At 48.2% G+C, this 15,498-nt stretch overlaps 35 non-coding genes across 35 annotated transcripts; all 35 read right to left on the bottom strand.

The window, feature by feature from the left end:
• Positions 1–106: 106 nt before the first annotated feature.
• Positions 107–178, bottom strand: TRNAP-AGG (transfer RNA proline (anticodon AGG)). Its single transcript has one exon. It is a non-coding gene; the product is annotated as a tRNA-Pro (tRNA).
• A 635-nt stretch (positions 179–813) lies between these two features.
• TRNAP-UGG (transfer RNA proline (anticodon UGG)) lies at positions 814–885 on the bottom strand. Its single transcript has one exon. It is a non-coding gene; the product is annotated as a tRNA-Pro (tRNA).
• Positions 886–1,176: 291 nt separating this feature from the next.
• Positions 1,177–1,248, bottom strand: TRNAP-AGG (transfer RNA proline (anticodon AGG)). The gene has a single exon. It is a non-coding gene; the product is annotated as a tRNA-Pro (tRNA).
• A 396-nt stretch (positions 1,249–1,644) lies between these two features.
• TRNAP-AGG (transfer RNA proline (anticodon AGG)) lies at positions 1,645–1,716 on the bottom strand. The gene has a single exon. It is a non-coding gene; the product is annotated as a tRNA-Pro (tRNA).
• A 468-nt stretch (positions 1,717–2,184) lies between these two features.
• Positions 2,185–2,256, bottom strand: TRNAP-CGG (transfer RNA proline (anticodon CGG)). The gene has a single exon. It is a non-coding gene; the product is annotated as a tRNA-Pro (tRNA).
• A 129-nt stretch (positions 2,257–2,385) lies between these two features.
• On the bottom strand, positions 2,386–2,457 carry TRNAP-AGG (transfer RNA proline (anticodon AGG)). Its single transcript has one exon. It is a non-coding gene; the product is annotated as a tRNA-Pro (tRNA).
• A 396-nt stretch (positions 2,458–2,853) lies between these two features.
• TRNAP-CGG (transfer RNA proline (anticodon CGG)) lies at positions 2,854–2,925 on the bottom strand. The gene has a single exon. It is a non-coding gene; the product is annotated as a tRNA-Pro (tRNA).
• A 140-nt stretch (positions 2,926–3,065) lies between these two features.
• TRNAP-UGG (transfer RNA proline (anticodon UGG)) lies at positions 3,066–3,137 on the bottom strand. Its single transcript has one exon. It is a non-coding gene; the product is annotated as a tRNA-Pro (tRNA).
• A 291-nt stretch (positions 3,138–3,428) lies between these two features.
• Positions 3,429–3,500, bottom strand: TRNAP-AGG (transfer RNA proline (anticodon AGG)). The gene has a single exon. It is a non-coding gene; the product is annotated as a tRNA-Pro (tRNA).
• Positions 3,501–4,134: 634 nt separating this feature from the next.
• On the bottom strand, positions 4,135–4,206 carry TRNAP-UGG (transfer RNA proline (anticodon UGG)). Its single transcript has one exon. It is a non-coding gene; the product is annotated as a tRNA-Pro (tRNA).
• A 291-nt stretch (positions 4,207–4,497) lies between these two features.
• TRNAP-AGG (transfer RNA proline (anticodon AGG)) lies at positions 4,498–4,569 on the bottom strand. The gene has a single exon. It is a non-coding gene; the product is annotated as a tRNA-Pro (tRNA).
• A 282-nt stretch (positions 4,570–4,851) lies between these two features.
• TRNAP-UGG (transfer RNA proline (anticodon UGG)) lies at positions 4,852–4,923 on the bottom strand. The gene has a single exon. It is a non-coding gene; the product is annotated as a tRNA-Pro (tRNA).
• A 291-nt stretch (positions 4,924–5,214) lies between these two features.
• TRNAP-AGG (transfer RNA proline (anticodon AGG)) lies at positions 5,215–5,286 on the bottom strand. The gene has a single exon. It is a non-coding gene; the product is annotated as a tRNA-Pro (tRNA).
• A 396-nt stretch (positions 5,287–5,682) lies between these two features.
• On the bottom strand, positions 5,683–5,754 carry TRNAP-CGG (transfer RNA proline (anticodon CGG)). The gene has a single exon. It is a non-coding gene; the product is annotated as a tRNA-Pro (tRNA).
• A 129-nt stretch (positions 5,755–5,883) lies between these two features.
• TRNAP-AGG (transfer RNA proline (anticodon AGG)) lies at positions 5,884–5,955 on the bottom strand. Its single transcript has one exon. It is a non-coding gene; the product is annotated as a tRNA-Pro (tRNA).
• Positions 5,956–6,562: 607 nt separating this feature from the next.
• On the bottom strand, positions 6,563–6,634 carry TRNAP-UGG (transfer RNA proline (anticodon UGG)). The gene has a single exon. It is a non-coding gene; the product is annotated as a tRNA-Pro (tRNA).
• Positions 6,635–6,657: 23 nt separating this feature from the next.
• On the bottom strand, positions 6,658–6,729 carry TRNAP-CGG (transfer RNA proline (anticodon CGG)). Its single transcript has one exon. It is a non-coding gene; the product is annotated as a tRNA-Pro (tRNA).
• Positions 6,730–6,858: 129 nt separating this feature from the next.
• TRNAP-AGG (transfer RNA proline (anticodon AGG)) lies at positions 6,859–6,930 on the bottom strand. The gene has a single exon. It is a non-coding gene; the product is annotated as a tRNA-Pro (tRNA).
• Positions 6,931–7,538: 608 nt separating this feature from the next.
• On the bottom strand, positions 7,539–7,610 carry TRNAP-UGG (transfer RNA proline (anticodon UGG)). The gene has a single exon. It is a non-coding gene; the product is annotated as a tRNA-Pro (tRNA).
• Positions 7,611–7,901: 291 nt separating this feature from the next.
• Positions 7,902–7,973, bottom strand: TRNAP-AGG (transfer RNA proline (anticodon AGG)). Its single transcript has one exon. It is a non-coding gene; the product is annotated as a tRNA-Pro (tRNA).
• Positions 7,974–9,265: 1,292 nt separating this feature from the next.
• Positions 9,266–9,337, bottom strand: TRNAP-UGG (transfer RNA proline (anticodon UGG)). Its single transcript has one exon. It is a non-coding gene; the product is annotated as a tRNA-Pro (tRNA).
• A 291-nt stretch (positions 9,338–9,628) lies between these two features.
• On the bottom strand, positions 9,629–9,700 carry TRNAP-AGG (transfer RNA proline (anticodon AGG)). The gene has a single exon. It is a non-coding gene; the product is annotated as a tRNA-Pro (tRNA).
• A 423-nt stretch (positions 9,701–10,123) lies between these two features.
• TRNAP-CGG (transfer RNA proline (anticodon CGG)) lies at positions 10,124–10,195 on the bottom strand. The gene has a single exon. It is a non-coding gene; the product is annotated as a tRNA-Pro (tRNA).
• Positions 10,196–10,334: 139 nt separating this feature from the next.
• TRNAP-UGG (transfer RNA proline (anticodon UGG)) lies at positions 10,335–10,406 on the bottom strand. Its single transcript has one exon. It is a non-coding gene; the product is annotated as a tRNA-Pro (tRNA).
• A 291-nt stretch (positions 10,407–10,697) lies between these two features.
• TRNAP-AGG (transfer RNA proline (anticodon AGG)) lies at positions 10,698–10,769 on the bottom strand. The gene has a single exon. It is a non-coding gene; the product is annotated as a tRNA-Pro (tRNA).
• A 423-nt stretch (positions 10,770–11,192) lies between these two features.
• On the bottom strand, positions 11,193–11,264 carry TRNAP-CGG (transfer RNA proline (anticodon CGG)). The gene has a single exon. It is a non-coding gene; the product is annotated as a tRNA-Pro (tRNA).
• A 129-nt stretch (positions 11,265–11,393) lies between these two features.
• Positions 11,394–11,465, bottom strand: TRNAP-AGG (transfer RNA proline (anticodon AGG)). Its single transcript has one exon. It is a non-coding gene; the product is annotated as a tRNA-Pro (tRNA).
• Positions 11,466–12,059: 594 nt separating this feature from the next.
• Positions 12,060–12,131, bottom strand: TRNAP-UGG (transfer RNA proline (anticodon UGG)). The gene has a single exon. It is a non-coding gene; the product is annotated as a tRNA-Pro (tRNA).
• A 291-nt stretch (positions 12,132–12,422) lies between these two features.
• On the bottom strand, positions 12,423–12,494 carry TRNAP-AGG (transfer RNA proline (anticodon AGG)). The gene has a single exon. It is a non-coding gene; the product is annotated as a tRNA-Pro (tRNA).
• Positions 12,495–12,917: 423 nt separating this feature from the next.
• Positions 12,918–12,989, bottom strand: TRNAP-AGG (transfer RNA proline (anticodon AGG)). Its single transcript has one exon. It is a non-coding gene; the product is annotated as a tRNA-Pro (tRNA).
• Positions 12,990–13,129: 140 nt separating this feature from the next.
• Positions 13,130–13,201, bottom strand: TRNAP-UGG (transfer RNA proline (anticodon UGG)). The gene has a single exon. It is a non-coding gene; the product is annotated as a tRNA-Pro (tRNA).
• Positions 13,202–13,492: 291 nt separating this feature from the next.
• TRNAP-AGG (transfer RNA proline (anticodon AGG)) lies at positions 13,493–13,564 on the bottom strand. Its single transcript has one exon. It is a non-coding gene; the product is annotated as a tRNA-Pro (tRNA).
• A 608-nt stretch (positions 13,565–14,172) lies between these two features.
• On the bottom strand, positions 14,173–14,244 carry TRNAP-UGG (transfer RNA proline (anticodon UGG)). Its single transcript has one exon. It is a non-coding gene; the product is annotated as a tRNA-Pro (tRNA).
• Positions 14,245–14,535: 291 nt separating this feature from the next.
• TRNAP-AGG (transfer RNA proline (anticodon AGG)) lies at positions 14,536–14,607 on the bottom strand. Its single transcript has one exon. It is a non-coding gene; the product is annotated as a tRNA-Pro (tRNA).
• A 635-nt stretch (positions 14,608–15,242) lies between these two features.
• TRNAP-UGG (transfer RNA proline (anticodon UGG)) lies at positions 15,243–15,314 on the bottom strand. Its single transcript has one exon. It is a non-coding gene; the product is annotated as a tRNA-Pro (tRNA).
• Positions 15,315–15,498: the final 184 nt, after the last annotated feature.

Consider the following 15,498-nt stretch of genomic DNA (forward strand, 5'->3'; position numbering starts at 1 on the left):
TATTGCATAAGCCAGTGAGGGGTTGGACACTGGTGCCAGAAAACACACAAGGAGAAAACTACATGCTACTCATGGAACTGGATGAGCAGGAATGCTCTCAAAAGGTGGGCTCGTCCGGGATTTGAACCCGGGACCTCTCGCACCCTAAGCGAGAATCATACCCCTAGACCAACGAGCCAAGCTGAGACAGCTTCAAAAGGCCGTTTGCCAACACCAACGAGCCAAGCTGAGACAGCGTCGAATGGCCGTTTGTCAACACCAAATTTATTCACACACAGGACTGAGAAGGACAGAAGTTCCACACCGCTGTTGTCAGAAAACAAACAAGGAGAAGACTAAAGATAGCTCACGGAATGATAAGGTTGGGAAGGAACCCTAAGTGAGGATCATACCCCTAGACCAATGAGTCGACACAGCGTTTCCACTGAAGACAGCATTGGCAGGTTTTCACTTCTACAATGCTCAGAGTTGAATTAAGGTAACCAAAAAGTAAAGTCTTCTCCGAAAACACCTCTGTCCGTGATTTAAAGCAAACCGCTCTGGTAAACAGCAGATTAAACCGATTTATGAGAGGTGAGGGCGGCAAATGAAGGTGGTGACAGGGCTCATCAGGGATTCGAACCCGGGGCCTCTCGCACCCTAAGCGAGAATCATTCCTCTAGACCAACGAGCCAGATTTCTGCCATACTCCTGAGGCGTGTCAGGTACTTTTGTCTTGGCAGATTTGCAAAAAATCCATTGGGTGGAGGCTTACTATGGGCATGTTGACAAGAGGTGAGAAAAAGGAGAAAGGTCACTCCTCAGGAAAAACCAGGGCTCGTCCGGGATTTGAACCCGGGACCTCTCGCACCCAAAGCGAGAATCATACCCCTAGACCAACGAGCCAGAGGTGGCAGATGCTGGTTTCCTTCCTATGCTGACTTTGACCTCTCAAAGTATGCTGCCATGTGGAGAGCTTGCTTGGCACCTACAGAGGCAAATATCAATCTCTAAGGGTTCATCTGCATAAAAGTCCATTCAGAATGATAGACAATTAAAATAAAAGATAGGCACTTTGCAAGCATTACATGTATTGCATAAGCCAGTGAGGGGTTGGACACTGGTGCCAGAAAACACACAAGGAGAAGACTACATGCTACTCATGGAACTGGATGAGCAGGAATGCTCTCAAAAGGTGGGCTCGTCCGGGATTTGAACCCGGGACCTCTCGCACCCTAAGCGAGAATCATACCCCTAGACCAACGAGCCAAGCTGAGACAGCACCAAAAGGACGTTTGCCAACACCAACGAGCCAAGCTGAGACAACGTCGAAAGGCCGTTTGCCAACACCAAATTTATTCACAGGACTGCTGCTGTCAGAAAACAAACAAGGAGAAGACTAAAGATAGCTCACGGAATGATAAGGATGGGAAGGAACCCTAAGTGAGGATCATACCCCTAGACCAATGAGTCGACACAGCGTTTCCACTGAAGACAGCATTGGCAGGTTTTCACTTCTACAATGCTCAGAGTTGAATTAAGGTAACCAAAAAGTAAAGTCTTCTCCGAAAACACCTCTGTCCGTGATTTAAAGCAAACCGCTCTGGTAAATAGCAGATGAAACCGATTTATGAGAGGTGAGGGCGGCAAATGAAGGCGGTGACAGGGCTCGTCCGGGATTCGAACCCGGGGCCTCTCGCACCCTAAGCGAGAATCATACCCCTAGACCAACGAGCCGAGCTGAGACAGCACCAAAAGGACGTTTGCCAACACCAACGAGCCAAGCTGAGACAGCTTCAAAAGGCCGTTTGCCAACACCAACGAGCCAAGCTGAGACAGCGTCGAATGGCCGTTTGTCAACACCAAATTTATTCACACACAGGACTGAGAAGGACAGAAGTTCCACACCGCTGTTGTCAGAAAACAAACAAGGAGAAGACTAAAGATAGCTCACGGAATGATAAGGTTGGGAAGGAACCCTAAGTGAGGATCATACCCCTAGACCAATGAGTCGACACAGCGTTTCCACTGAAGACAGCATTGGCAGGTTTTCACTTCTACAATGCTCAGAGTTGAATTAAGGTAACCAAAAAGTAAAGTCTTCTCCGAAAACACCTCTGTCCGTGATTTAAAGCAAACCGCTCTGGAAAAGAGCAGATGAAACCGATTTATGAGAGGTGAGGGCGGTAAATGAAGGTGGTGACAGGGCTCGCCCGGGATTCGAACCCGGGGCCTCTCGCACCCGAAGCGAGAATCATACCACTAGACCAACGAGACAGAATTCTGCCATACTCCTGAGGCGTGTCAGGTACTTTTGTCTTGGCAGACACTGGTGCCAGAAAACACACAAGTAGAAGACTACATGCTACTCAAGGAACTGGATGAGCAGGAATGCTCTCAAAAGGTGGGCTCGTCCGGGATTTGAACCCGGGACCTCTCGCACCCTAAGCGAGAATCATACCCCTAGACCAACGAGCCAAGCTGAGACAACACCAAAAGGACGTTTGCCAACACCAACGAGCCAAGCTGAGACAACGTCGAAAGGCCGTTTGCCAACACCAAATTTATTCACAGGACTGCTGCTGTCAGAAAACAAACAAGGAGAAGACTAAAGATAGCTCACGGAATGATAAGGTTGGGAAGGAACCCTAAGTGAGGATCATACCCCTAGACCAATGAGTCGACACAGCGTTTCCACTGAAGACAGCATTGGCAGGTTTTCACTTCTACAATGCTCAGAGTTGAATTAAGGTAACCAAAAAGTAAAGTCTTCTCCGAAAACACCTCTGTCCGTGATTTAAAGCAAACCGCTCTGGTAAACAGCAGATGAAACCGATTTATGAGAGGTGAGGGCGGCAAATGAAGGTGGTGACAGGGCTCGTCCGGTATTCGAACCCGGGGCCTCTCGCACCCGAAGCGAGAATCATACCTCTAGACCAACGAGCCAGAATTCTGCCATACTCCTGAGGCGTGTTAGGTACTTTTGTCTTGGCAGATTTGCAAAAAATCCATTGGGTGGAGGCTTACTATGGGCATGTTGACAAGAGGTGAGAAAAAGGAGAAAGGTCACTCCTCAGGAAAAGCCAGGGCTCGTCCGGGATTTGAACCCGGGACCTCTCGCACCCAAAGCGAGAATCATACCCCTAGACCAACGAGCCAGAGGTGGCAGCTGCTGGTTTCCTTCCTATGACGACTTTGACCTCTCAAAGTATGCTGCCATGTGGAGAGCTTGCTTGGCACCTACAGAGGCAAATATCAATCTCTAATGGATCATCTGCATAAAAGTCCATTCAGAATGATAGACAATTAAAATAAAAGAAAGGCACTTTGCAAGCATTACATGTATTGCATAAGCCAGTGAGGGGTTGGACACTGGTGCCAGAAAACACACAAGGAGAAGACTACATGCTACTCATGGAACTGGATGAGCAGGAATGCTCTCAAAAGGTGGGCTCGTCCGGGATTTGAACCCGGGACCTCTCGCACCCTAAGCGAGAATCATTCCCCTAGACCAACGAGCCAAGCTGAGACAGCTTCAAAAGGCCGTTTGCCAACACCAACGAGCCAAGCTGAGACAGCGTCGAATGGCCGTTTGTCAACATCAAATTTATTCACACACAGGACTGAGAAGGACAGAAGTTCCACACCGCTGTTGTCAGAAAACAAACAAGGAGAAGACTAAAGATAGCTCACGGAATGATAAGGTTGGGAAGGAACCCTAAGTGAGGATCATACCCCTAGACCAATGAGTCGACATAGCGTTTCCACTGAAGACAGCATTGGCAGGTTTTCACTTCTACAATGCTCAGAGTTGAATTAAGGTAACCAAAAAGTAAAGTCTTCTCCGAAAACACCTCTGTCCGTGATTTAAAGCAAACCGCTCTGGTAAACAGCAGATGAAACCGATTTATGAGAGGTGAGGGCGGCAAATGAAGGTGGTGACAGGGCTCATCAGGGATTCGAACCCGGGGCCTCTCGCACCCTAAGCGAGAATCATTCCTCTAGACCAACGAGCCAGAATTCTGCCATACTCCTGAGGCGTGTCAGGTACTTTTGTCTTGGCAGATTTGCAAAAAATCCATTGGGTGAAGCTTACTATGGGCATGTTGACAAGAGGTGAGAAAAAGGAGAAAGGTCACTCCTCAGGAAAAACCAGGGCTCGTCCGGGATTTGAACCCGGGACCTCTCGCACCCAAAGCGAGAATCATACCCCTAGACCAACGAGCCAGAGGTGGCAGCTGCTGGTTTCCTTCCTATGCTGACTTTGACCTCTCAAAGTATGCTGCCATGTGGAGAGCTTGCTTGGCACCTACAGAGGCAAATATCAATCTCTAATGGATCATCTGCATAAAAGTCCATTCAGAATGATAGACAATTAAAATAAAAGAAAGGCACTTTGCAAGCATTACATGTATTGCATAAGCCAGTGAGGGGTTGGACACTGGTGCCAGAAAACACACAAGGAGAAGACTACATGCTACTCATGGAACTGGATGAGCAGGAATGCTCTCAAAAGGTGGGCTCGTCCGGGATTTGAACCAGGGACCTCTCGCACCCTAAGCGAGAATCATACCCCTAGACCAACAAGCCAAGCTGAGACAGCTCCAAAAGGACGTTTGCCAACACCAACGAGCCAAGCTGAGACAACGTCGAAAGGCCGTTTGCCAACACCAAATTTATTCACAGGACTGCTGCTGTCAGAAAACAAACAAGGAGAAGACTAAAGATAGCTCACGGAATGATAAGGATGGGAAGGAACCCTAAGTGAGGATGCCTTGGCAGATGTGCAAAAATCCATTGGGTGGAGGCTTACTATGGGCATGTTGACAAGAGGTGAGAAAAAGAAGAAAGGTCACTCCTCAGGAAAAGCTAGGGCTCGTTCGGGATTTGAACCCGAGACCTCTCGCACCCAAAGCGAGAATCATACCCCTAGACCAACGAGCCAGAGGTGGCAGCTGCTGGTTTCCTTCCTATGCTGACTTTAACCTCTCAAAGTATGCTGCCATGTGGGGAGCTTGCTTGGCACCTACAGAGGCAAATATCAATCTCTAATGGATCATCTGCATAAAAGTCCATTCAGAATGATAGACAATTAAAATAAAAGAAAGGCACTTTGCAAGCATTACATGTATTGCATAAGCCAGTGAGGGGTTGGACACTGGTGCCAGAAAACACACAAGGAGAAGACTACATGCTACTCATGGAACTGGATGAGCAGGAATGCTCTCAAAAGGTGGGCTCGTCCGGGATTTGAACCCGGGACCTCTCGCACCCTAAGCGAGAATCATACCCCTAGACCAACGAGCCGAGCTGAGACAGCACCAAAAGGACGTTTGCCAACACCAACGAGCCAAGCTGAGACAACGTCGAAAGGCCGTTTGCCAACACCAAATTTATTCACAGGACTGCTGCTGTCAGAAAACAAACAAGGAGAAGACTAAAGATAGCTCACGGAATGATAAGGTTGGGAAGGAACCCTAAGTGAGGATCATACCCCTAGACCAATGAGTCGACACAGCGTTTCCACTGAAGACAGCATTGGCAGGTTTTCACTTCTACAATGCTCAGAGTTGAAATAAGGTAACCAAAAAGTAAAGTCTTCTCCGAAAACACCTCTGTCCGTGATTTAAAGCAAACCGCTCTGGTAAACAGCAGATGAAACCGTTTTATGAGAGATGAGGGCGGCAAATGAAGGCGGTGACAGGGCTCGTCCGGGATTCGAACCCGGGGCCTCTCGCACCCGAAGCGAGAATCATACCTCTAGACCAACGAGCCAGAATTCTGCCATACTCCTGAGGCGTGTCAGGTACTTTTGTCTTGGCAGACACTGGTGCCAGAAAACACACAAGTAGAAGACTACATGCTACTCAAGGAACTGGATGAGCAGGAATGCTCTCAAAAGGTGGGCTCGTCCGGGATTTGAACCCGGGACCTCTCGCACCCTAAGCGAGAATCATACCCCTAGACCAACGAGCCAAGCTGAGACAACACCAAAAGGACGTTTGCCAACACCAACGAGCCAAGCTGAGACAACGTCGAAAGGCCGTTTGCCAACACCAAATTTATTCACAGGACTGCTGCTGTCAGAAAACAAACAAGGAGAAGACTAAAGATAGCTCACGGAATGATAAGGTTGGGAAGGAACCCTAAGTGAGGATCATACCCCTAGACCAATGAGTCGACATAGCGTTTCCACTGAAGACAGCATTGGCAGGTTTTCACTTCTACAATGCTCAGAGTTGAATTAAGGTAACCAAAAAGTAAAGTCTTCTCCGAAAACACCTCTGTCCGTGATTTAAAGCAAACCGCTCTGGTAAACAGCAGATGAAACCGATTTATGAGAGGTGAGGGCGGCAAATGAAGGTGGTGACAGGGCTCATCAGGGATTCGAACCCGGGGCCTCTCGCACCCTAAGCGAGAATCATTCCTCTAGACCAACGAGCCAGAATTCTGCCATACTCCTGAGGCGTGTCAGGTACTTTTGTCTTGGCAGATTTGCAAAAAATCCATTGGGTGAAGCTTACTATGGGCATGTTGACAAGAGGTGAGAAAAAGGAGAAAGGTCACTCCTCAGGAAAAACCAGGGCTCGTCCGGGATTTGAACCCGGGACCTCTCGCACCCAAAGCGAGAATCATACCCCTAGACCAACGAGCCAGAGGTGGCAGCTGCTGGTTTCAGGGCTCGTCCGGGATACGAACTCGGGGCCTCTCACACCCGAAGCGAGAATCATACCACTAGACCAACGAGCCAGAATTCTGCCATACTCCTGAGGCGTGTCAGGTACTTTTGTCTTGGCAGACACTGGTGCCAGAAAACACACAAGTAGAAGACTACATGCTACTCATGGAACTGGATGAGCAGGAATGCTCTCAAAAGGTGGGCTCCTCCGGGATTTGAACCCGGGACCTCTCGCACCCTAAGCGAGAATCATACCCCTAGACCAACGAGCCAAGTTGAGACAACACCAAAAGGACGTTTGCCAACACCAACGAGTCAAGCTGAGACAACGTCGAAAGGCCGTTTGCCAACACCAAATTTATTCACAGGACTGCTGCTGTCAGAAAACAAACAAGGAGAAGACTAAAGATAGCTCACGGAATGATAAGGTTGGGAAGGAACCCTAAGTGAGGATCATACCCCTAGACCAATGAGTCGACACAGCGTTTCCACTGAAGACAGCATTGGCAGGTTTTCACTTCTACAATGCTCAGAGTTGAATTAAGGTAACCAAAAAGTAAAGTCTTCTCCGAAAACACCACTGTCCGTGATTTAAAGCAAACTGCTCTGGTAAACAGCAGATTAAACCGATTTATGAGAGGTGAGGGCGGCAAATGAAGGTGGTGACAGGGCTCATCAGGGATTCGAACCCGGGGCCTCTCGCACCCTAAGCGAGAATCATTCCTCTAGACCAACGAGCCAGAATTCTGCCATACTCCTGAGGCGTGTCAGGTACTTTTGTCTTGGCAGATTTGCAAAAAATCCATTGGGTGGAGGCTTACTAGGGGCATGTTGACAAGAGGTGAGAAAAAGGAGAAAGGTCACTCCTCAGGAAAAACCAGGGCTCGTCCGGGATTTGAACCCGGGACCTCTCGCACCCAAAGCGAGAATCATACCCCTAGACCAACGAGCCAGAGGTGGCAGCTGCTGGTTTCCTTCCTATGCTGACTTTGACCTCTCAAAGTATGCTGCCATGTGGAGAGCTTGCTTGGCACCTACAGAGGCAAATATCAATCTCTAATGGATCATCTGCATAAAAGTCCATTCAGAATGATAGACAATTAAAATAAAAGAAAGACACTTTGCAAGCATTACATGTATTGCATAAGCCAGTGAGGGGTTGGACACTGGTGCCAGAAAACACACAAGGAGAAGACTACATGCTACTCATGGAACTGGATGAGCAGGAATGCTCTCAAAAGGTGGGCTCGTCCGGGATTTGAACCCGGGACCTCTCGCACCCTAAGCGAGAATCATACCACTAGAACAACAAGCCAAGCTGAGACAGCTTCAAAAGGCCGTTTGCCAACACCAACGAGCCAAGCTGAGACAGCGTCGAATGGCCGTTTGTCAACACCAAATTTATTCACACACAGGACTGAGAAGGACAGAAGTTCCACACCGCTGTTGTCAGAAAACAAACAAGGAGAAGACTAAAGATAGCTCACGGAATGATAAGGTTGGGAAGGAACCCTAAGTGAGGATCATACCCCTAGACCAATGAGTCGACACAGCGTTTCCACTGAAGACAGCATTGGCAGGTTTTCACTTCTACAATGCTCAGAGTTGAATTAAGGTAACCAAAAAGTAAAGTCTTCTCCGAAAACACCTCTGTTCGTGATTTAAAGCAAACCGCTCTGGTAAACAGCAGATTAAACCGATTTATGAGAGGTGAGGGCGGCAAATGAAGGTGGTGACAGGGCTCATCAGGGATTTGAACCCGGGGCCTCTCGCACCCTAAGCGAGAATCATTCCTCTAGACCAACGAGCCAGATTTCTGCCATACTCCTGAGGCGTGTCAGGTACTTTTGTCTTGGCAGATTTGCAAAAAATCCATTGGGTGGAGGCTTACTATGGGCATGTTGACAAGAGGTGAGAAAAAGGAGAAAGGTCACTCCTCAGGAAAAACCAGGGCTCGTCCGGGATTTGAACCCGGGACCTCTCGCACCAAAAGGACGTTTGCCAACACCAACGAGCCAAGCTGAGACAGCGTCGAATGGCCGTTTGTCAACACCAAATTTATTCACACACAGGACTGAGAAGGACAGAAGTTCCACACCGCTGTTGTCAGAAAACAAACAAGGAGAAGACTAAAGATAGCTCACGGAATGATAAGGTTGGGAAGGAACCCTAAGTGAGGATCATACCCCTAGACCAATGAGTCGACACAGCGTTTCCACTGAAGACAGCATTGGCAGGTTTTCACTTCTACAATGCTCAGAGTTGAATTAAGGTAACCAAAAAGTAAAGTCTTCTCCGAAAACACCTCTGTCCGTGATTTAAAGCAAACCGCTCTGGTAAACAGCAGATTAAACCGATTTATGAGAGGTGAGGGCGGCAAATGAAGGTGGTGACAGGGCTCATCAGGGATTCGAACCCGGGGCCTCTCGCACCCTAAGCGAGAATCATTACTCTAGACCAACGAGCCAGATTTCTGCCATACTCCTGAGGCGTGTCAGGTACTTTTGTCTTGGCAGATTTGCAAAAAATCCATTGGGTGGAGGCTTACTATGGGCATGTTGACAAGAGGTGAGAAAAAGGAGAAAGGTCACTCCTCAGGAAAAACCAGGGCTCGTTCGGGATTTGAACCCGAGACCTCTCGCACCCAAAACAAGAATCATACCCCTAGACCAACGAGCCAGAGGTGGCAGCTGCTGGTTTCCTTCCTATGCTGACTTTGACCTCTCAAAGTATGCTGCCATGTGGGGAGCTTGCTTGGCACCTACAGAGGCAAATATCAATCTCTAATGGATCATCTGCATAAAAGTCCATTCAGAATGATAGACAATTAAAATAAAAGAAAGGCACTTTGCAAGCATTACATGTATTGCATAAGCCAGTGAGGGGTTGGACACTGGTGCCAGAAAACACACAAGGAGAAGACTACATGCTACTCATGGAACTGGATGAGCAGGAATGCTCTCAAAAGGTGGGCTCGTCCGGGATTTGAACCCGGGACCTCTCGCACCCTAAGCGAGAATCATACCCCTAGACCAACGAGCCAAGCTGAGACAGCTTCAAAAGGCCGTTTGCCAACACCAACGAGCCAAGCTGAGACAGCGTCGAATGGCCGTTTGTCAACACCAAATTTATTCACACACAGGACTGAGAAGGACAGAAGTTCCACACCGCTGTTGTCAGAAAACAAACAAGGAGAGGACTAAAGATAGCTCACGGAATGATAAGGTTGGGAAGGAACCCTAAGTGAGGATCATACCCCTAGACCAATGAGTCGACACAGCGTTTCCACTGAAGACAGCATTGGCAGGTTTTCACTTCTACAATGCTCAGAGTTGAATTAAGGTAACCAAAAAGTAAAGTCTTCTCCGAAAACACCTCTGTCCGTGATTTAAAGCAAACCGCTCTGGTAAACAGCAGATGAAACCGATTAATGAGAGGTGAGGGCGGCAAATGAAGGCGGTGACAGGGCTCGTCCGGGATTCGAACCCGGGGCCTCTCGCACCCGAAGCGAGAATCATATCTCTAGACCAACGAGCCAGAATTCTGCCATACTCCTGAGGCGTGTCAGGTACTTTTGCCTTGGCAGATTTGCAAAAATCCATTGGGTGGAGGCTTACTATGGGCATGTTGACAAGAGGTGAGAAAAAGGAGAAAGGTCACTCCTCAGGAAAAGCTATGGCTCGTTCGGGATTTGAACCCGAGACCTCTCGCACCCAAAGCGAGAATCATACCCCTAGACCAACGAGCCAGAGGTGGCAGCTGCTGGTTTCCTTCCTATGCTGACTTTGACCTCTCAAAGTATGCTGCCATGTGGGGAGCTTGCTTGGCACCTACAGAGGCAAATATCAATCTCTAATGGATCATCTGCATAAAAGTCCATTCAGAATGATAGACAATTAAAATAAAAGAAAGGCACTTTGCAGTAATTACATGTATTGCATAAGCCAGTGAGGGGTTGAACACTGGTGCCAGAAAACACACAAGGAGAAGACTACATGCTACTCATGGAACTGGATGAGCAGGAATGCTCTCAAAAGGTGGGCTCGTCCGGGATTTGAACCCGGAACCTCTCTCACCCTAAGCGAGAATCATACCCCTAGACCAACGAGCCAAGCTGAGACAGCTTCAAAAGGCCGTTTGCCAACACCAACGAGCCAAGCTGAGACAGCGTCGAATGGCCGTTTGTCAACACCAAATTTATTCACACACAGGACTGAGAAGGACAGAAGTTCCACACCGCTGTTGTCAGAAAACAAACAAGGAGAAGACTAAAGATAGCTCACGGAATGATAAGGTTGGGAAGGAACCCTAAGTGAGGATCATACCCCTAGACCAATGAGTCGACACAGCGTTTCCACTGAAGACAGCATTGGCAGGTTTTCACTTCTACAATGCTCAGAGTTGAATTAAGGTAACCAAAAAGTAAAGTCTTCTCCGGAAACACCTCTGTCCGTGACTTAAAGCAAACCGCTCTGGAAAAGAGCAGATGAAACCGATTTATGAGAGGTGAGGGCGGTAAATGAAGGTGGTGACAGGGCTCGTCCGGGATTCGAACCCAGGGCCTCTCGCACCCGAAGCGAGAATCATACCACTAGACCAACGAGCCAGAATTCTGCCATGCACCTGAGGCGTGTCAGGTACTTTTGTCTTGGCAGACACTGGTGCCAGAAAACACACAAGTAGAAGACTACATGCTACTCAAGGAACTGGATGAGCAGGAATGCTCTCAAAAGGTGGGCTCGTCCGGGATTTGAACCCGGGACCTCTCGCACCCTAAGCGAGAATCATACCCCTAGACCAACGAGCCAAGTTGAGACAACACCAAAAGGACGTTTGCCAACACCAACGAGTCAAGCTGAGCCGTTTGCCAACACCAAATTTATTCACAGGACTGCTGCTGTCAGAAAACAAACAAGGAGAAGACTAAAGATAGCTCACGGAATGATAAGGTTGGGAAGGAACCCTAAGTGAGGATCATACCCCTAGACCAATGAGTCGACACAGCGTTTCCACTGAAGACAGCATTGGCAGGTTTTCACTTCTACAATGCTCAGAGTTGAATTAAGGTAACCAAAAAGTAAAGTCTTCTCCGAAAACACCTCTGTCCGTGATTTAAAGCAAAGCGCTCTGGTAAACAGCAGATTAAACCGATTTATGAGAGGTGAGGGCGGCAAATGAAGGTGGTGACAGGGCTCATCAGGGATTCGAACCCGGGGCCTCTCGCACCCTAAGCGAGAATCATTACTCTAGACCAACGAGCCAGATTTCTGCCATACTCCTGAGGCGTGTCAGGTACTTTTGTCTTGGCAGATTTGCAAAAAATCCATTGGGTGGAGGCTTACTATGGGCATGTTGACAAGAGGTGAGAAAAAGGAGAAAGGTCACTCCTCAGGAAAAACCAGGGCTCGTTCGGGATTTGAACCCGAGACCTCTCGCACCCAAAGCGAGAATCATACCCCTAGACCAACGAGCCAGAGGTGGCAGGTGCTGGTTTACTTCCTATGCTGACTTTGACCTCTCAAAGTATGCTGCCATGTGGGGAGCTTGCTTGGCACCTACAGAGGCAAATATCAATCTCTAATGGATCATCTGCATAAAAGTCCATTCAGAATGATAGACAATTAAAATAAAAGAAAGACACTTTGCAAGCATTACATGTATTGCATAAGCCAGTGAGGGGTTGGACACTGGTGCCAGAAAACACACAAGGAGAAGACTACATGCTACTCATGGAACTGGATGAGCAGGAATGCTCTCAAAAGGTGGGCTCGTCCGGGATTTGAACCCGGGACCTCTCGCACCCTAAGCGAGAATCATACCACTAGAACAACAAGCCAAGCTGAGACAGCTTCAAAAGGCCGTGTGCCAACACCAACGAGCCAAGCTGAGACAGCGTCGAACGGCCGTTTGTCAACACCAAATTTATTCACACACAGGACTGAGAAGGACAGAAGTTCCACACCGCTGTTGTCAGAAAACAAACAAGGAGAAGACTAAAGATAGCTCACGGAATGATAAGGTTGGGAAGGAACCCTAAGTGAGGATCATACCCCTAGACCAATGAGTCGACACAGCGTTTCCACTGAAGACAGCATTGGCAGGTTTTCACTTCTACAATGCTCAGAGTTGAATTAAGGTAACCAAAAAGTAAAGTCTTCTCCGAAAACACCTCTGTCCGTGATTTAAAGCAAACCGCTCTGGTAAACAGCAGATTAACCCGATTTATGAGAGGTGAGGGCGGCAAATGAAGGTGGAGACAAGGCTCATCAGGGATTTGAACCCGGGGCCTCTCGCACCCTAAGCGAGAATCATTCCTCTAGACCAACGAGCCAGAATTCTGCCATACTCCTGAGGCGTGTCAGGTACTTTTGTCTTGGCAGATTTGCAAAAAATCCATTGGGTGGAGGCTTACTATGGGCATGTTGACAAGAGGTGAGAAAAAGGAGAAAGGTCACTCCTCAGGAAAAGCTAGGGCTCGTTCGGGATTTGAACCCGAGACCTCTCGCACCCAAAGCGAGAATCATACCCCTAGACCAACGAGCCAGAGGTGGCAGCTGCTGGTTTCCTTCCTATGCTGACTTTGACCTCTCAAAGTATGCTGCCATGTGGGGAGCTTGCTTGGCACCTACAGAGGCAAATATCAATCTCTAATGGATCATCTGCATAAAAGTCCATTCAGAATGATAGACAATTAAAATAAAAGAAAGGCACTTTGCAAGCATTACATGTATTGCATAAGCCAGTGAGGGGTTGGACACTGGTGCCAGAAAACACACAAGGAGAAGACTACATGCTACTCATGGAACTGGATGAGCAGGAATGCTCTCAAAAGGTGGGCTCGTCCGGGATTTGAACCCGGGACCTCTCGCACCCTAAGCGAGAATCATACCCCTAGACCAACGAGCCGAGCTGAGACAGCACCAAAAGGACGTTTGCCAACACCAACGAGCCAAGCTGAGACAACGTCGAAAGGCCGTTTGCCAACACCAAATTTATTCACAGGACTGCTGCTGTCAGAAAACAAACAAGGAGAAGACTAAAGATAGCTCACGGAATGATAAGGTTGGGAAGGAACCCTAAGTGAGGATCATACCCCTAGACCAATGAGTCGACACAGCGTTTCCACTGAAGACAGCATTGGCAGGTTTTCACTTCTACAATGCTCAGAGTTGAATTAAGGTAACCAAAAAGTAAAGTCATCTCCGAAAACACCTCTGTCCGTGATTTAAAGCAAACCGCTCTGGTAAACAGCAGATTAAACCGATTTATGAGAGGTGAGGGCGGCAAATGAAGGTGGTGACAGGGCTCATCAGGGATTCGAACCCGGGGCCTCTCGCACCCTAAGCGAGAATCATTCCTCTAGACCAACGAGCCAGAATTCTGCCATACTCCTGAGGCGTGTCAGGTACTTTTGTCTTGGCAGATTTGCAAAAAATCCATTGGGTGGAGGCTTACTATGGGCATGTTGACAAGAGGTGAGAAAAAGGAGAAAGGTCACTCCTCAGGAAAAGCTAGGGCTCGTTCGGGATTTGAACCCGAGACCTCTCGCACCCAAAGCGAGAATCATACCCCTAGACCAACGAGCCAGAGGTGGCAGCTGCTGGTTTCCTTCCTATGCTGACTTTGACCTCTCAAAGTATGCTGCCATGTGGAGAGCTTGCTTGGCACCTACAGAGGCAAATATCAATCTCTAAGGGTTCATCTGCATAAAAGTCCATTCAGAATGATAGACAATTAAAATAAAAGATAGGCACTTTGCAAGCATTACATGTATTGCATAAGCCAGTGAGGGGTTGGACACTGGTGCCAGAAAACACACAAGGAGAAAACTACATGCTACTCATGGAACTGGATGAGCAGGAATGCTCTCAAAAGGTGGGCTCGTCCGGGATTTGAACCCGGGACCTCTCGCACCCTAAGCGAGAATCATACCCCTAGACCAACGAGCCAAGCTGAGACAGCTTCAAAAGGCCGTTTGCCAACACCAACGAGCCAAGCTGAGACAGCGTCGAATGGCCGTTTGTCAACACCAAATTTATTCACACACAGGACTGAGAAGGACAGAAGTTCCACACCGCTGTTGTCAGAAAACAAACAAGGAGAAGACTAAAGATAGCTCACGGAATGATAAGGTTGGGAAGGAACCCTAAGTGAGGATCATACCCCTAGACCAATGAGTCGACACAGCGTTTCCACTGAAGACAGCATTGGCAGGTTTTCACTTCTACAATGCTCAGAGTTGAATTAAGGTAACCAAAAAGTAAAGTCTTCTCCGAAAACACCTCTGTCCGTGATTTAAAGCAAACCGCTCTGGTAAACAGCAGATTAAACCGATTTATGAGAGGTGAGGGCGGCAAATGAAGGTGGTGACAGGGCTCATCAGGGATTCGAACCCGGGGCCTCTCGCACCCTAAGCGAGAATCATTCCTCTAGACCAACGAGCCAGATTTCTGCCATACTCCTGAGGCGTGTCAGGTACTTTTGTCTTGGCAGATTTGCAAAAAATCCATTGGGTGGAGGCTTACTATGGGCATGTTGACAAGAGGTGAGAAAAAGGAGAAAGGTCACTCCTCAGGAAAAACCAGGGCTCGTCCGGGATTTGAACCCGGGACCTCTCGCACCCAAAGCGAGAATCATACCCCTAGACCAACGAGCCAGAGGTGGCAGCTGCTGGTTTCCTTCCTATGCTGACTTTGACCTCTCAAAGTATGCTGCCATGTGGAGAGCTTGCTTGGCACCTACAGAGGCAAATATCAATCTCTAAGGGTTCATCTGCATAAAAGTCCATTCAGAATGATAGACAATTAAAATAAAAGATAGGCACTTTGCAAGCATTACAT

Source organism: Hyla sarda, chromosome 6 (assembly GCF_029499605.1).
Source record: "Hyla sarda isolate aHylSar1 chromosome 6, aHylSar1.hap1, whole genome shotgun sequence".
Classification (NCBI taxonomy): Eukaryota; Metazoa; Chordata; class Amphibia; order Anura; family Hylidae; genus Hyla; species Hyla sarda.